Source organism: Fukomys damarensis, unplaced genomic scaffold (genome assembly GCF_012274545.1).
Source record: "Fukomys damarensis isolate Sample0158 unplaced genomic scaffold, DMR_v1.0_HiC HiC_scaffold_32, whole genome shotgun sequence".
Taxonomy (NCBI): domain Eukaryota; kingdom Metazoa; phylum Chordata; class Mammalia; order Rodentia; family Bathyergidae; genus Fukomys; species Fukomys damarensis.
The window spans coordinates 31,317,268-31,320,081 of NW_022900944.1; positions in this window are offsets into that span (position 1 = coordinate 31,317,268).

The following is a 2,814-nucleotide window of genomic DNA, read 5'->3' on the forward strand; positions in this document are numbered from 1 at the left end:
CACACACCCCCCACACGCACACCAACACACACACACACACACACACACATATATGCTGGGAAACACGAAGCAGTTCCAAGTCTCCCATGTTCCCTGAGAGGGCGGGAGAATTGTATCCAATCATATGCTCTGTTGGCTGGCTCACCAAATACGTTACCATGTTTTGGGGTGCTGGAGTCTTACTTCTAGAGAATTTCTAGGTTCTTTCTGTCCTGAGCAAAGAATTGGTCAAGACAAGCAGAAACAGTAGCAAAATTTTAGTAGAGATAGGAAACGAAAAAGGCTCTATCTCTTTTTGTATCATCTACTCCTGAGGCCGACATCAGGCCTAGGCCATCCTATCAAAAATATGCTTGAGTTCTTGGGAGAAGTACACATGCATTGTTCTGAGAACTGCTCTGTGCGTGTCCTGGTGTTTTGTAATTAACACATCACACCTACTTCCCCAACCAGATTTGTCACACCCTAATCTGCCTCAGGTCACAGTTGATAAACTGCCTGGTATGGATTTGAATTTGGAATCCTCCAGCCTCAGCCTCCTAAGTATCTGAGATTACAGGCATATGCCACCCACCTAGAAATAAAGTTCTCTGAGACTTTTTTTAAACAGGACTATTCTCAGCCTGTTAGATTTAAATTCAATTCAGGCACTATTAATTGACTAAAATTACTCCTCATCAGCCTTAGGACTCTTTTTCAGGTCCCCTTCTCAAAGCCACCTCCCTCCAACTAGCCATTCTTTCCTAGACACATTTTTTCCATTTAAAATAATTTTTATTAGTGTATTCTTGTGATACATAGTGATCACATTTAGCTTGGTGGGGGGGGTTGATACAAATACAGGTTGCTTCCTGATCACTTTTACTCCCTACCCTGTATCCCCTTCTCATCTCTGCAGTCTGCCTCCCATTTCTTTGTTTGCTTTGGTTTTTTGAGACAGGGTCTCACTATGTAGTTGAGACTGACCTGGAACTCACTATGTAGCCCAGGCTACATACTCGGTATGACCTACTCACTAGCCCAGGCTAGTTTCAAATTCACAATGATCCTCTTGCCTCAGTCTCCCGAATGCATGCGCCACCACACCCAGCTCTGCTTGTTTCTTAATATGGCTTTTTAAATTTTGCTCTTTAAATTATATTTTGCTGAGGCAGGACCATCACTGTCAGTTTGAGGCCAGCCTGGGCTACATAGCGAGACCCTGTAAATAAATAAATAAATAAATAAATAAAAATATTTAGTGTTTCAGAGGAATCATGCAATACTTAACCTTTCAGAGTTTTTTGTTGTTCTTTTGAAACAAAGTCTCATTATGTAGCTCCACTTGGCCTTGTGTAGCCCGGGCTGGCCTCGAACTTACAGCAATTCTACCTCCGCCTCCTGAGTGCCAACCACGTGTTGCCACTGTGCCCAGTTTACCTAACCTTTTGTGACTGAATATTTCACTTATGATTATGGTTTCAAGATCCATTCATTTTCCTACAAATTACTCAAATTTATATTTCTTTTTTTTTGAGACAGAGTCTCATCTCACTATATACTTGAGATTGACCTGGAACTCACTATGTAGCTCCAGCTGGCGTCAAACTCACAGCGATCCTCAGCCTCCGGAGTGCTGGGATTACAGGCATGTGCCACCACACCCAGCTCAAATTTATACTTCTTAATGGCTGAGTAGTACTCCACTATATTGTGTGTAAATACCACATTTTCTCTGTCCATCTGTAAATGGGCATATAGGCCACTTCCACGTTACAGCTATTGTGAGTTGTGCTACTATGAAGGTGGGTGTGCTTGTATCACTGTGGTATTATGACTTTACATCCTTTGGAAAGATACCTAGGAGAGGTATACCATTTAGTTTTTTGAGAGATCTCTATACTGGTTTCTTTTTCTTTTTCTTTTTGGTACCGGGGATCAAACCAGGACTTCGAGCTTGTGAGGCAGGCAGTGGAACCACTGAGCTAAATCCCTGGCCCCATTCCGATTTCTAAAGTATCTGTACTACTTTACATTCCCACCAACAATATAGAGGGCTCCTTTTTTGCCAGCATTTATTGCTTTTGAGTCCTTGATTATGGTCATTCTTACTAACATAGGTGGAATCTTAGTGTTGTTTTCATTTGCATTTTTCCAATGACTTAAAGATGAATGTTTTTTCATTCATTTATTGGCCATTTGTATTTTTTCTTTGAGAAGTAAGGCTTTGTTTCAATTTTTCATTTTTTGATTGAGTGTTTTAGGGGGACTTTTTTAAAATTTTTACTTATTTGAGATATTAGTTCTCTGAGGAGTACCTCCTAAAATTTTTTTCTCATCCTGTCTTTTCACTATATTGGTTGATTCCTTTGCTGTCCAGAAACTTTTAATGTGATATAAACTAATTTATTGAATCTTGTTATTATTTCTTGTCCAACGGGTTATTTGCAGGACCTTTTCCCCCCTCCTCCCACCTATTTGTGGGAACATTTAAGTCTCTGATCCATTTTGATTTTATTTTAGTCCAGGATGGGATATATGGATCAAGAGTCTTCTGCATGTGGATAACAAGTTTTTCAAGCACCATTTTTTTTAATCCCATGAGGGATGCCCCCCCATGGGGATCAAACTCAGAGCTTTTCTCTTGCAAGGCAGGTGCAGTGTCACTGAGCTAAGTCCCTGGCTCAAGCACCATTTGTTAAAAAGAGTATCTTTTCTAGTATAAATTATTGGTCCCTTCGTCAAAAATAAAATAGCTGAGGTGTTTGGGATTATTTGTTAATTCTCCATTCTATTCTGTTCATCAATAAATCTGTTTCTTCTCCAGTAGCTGGA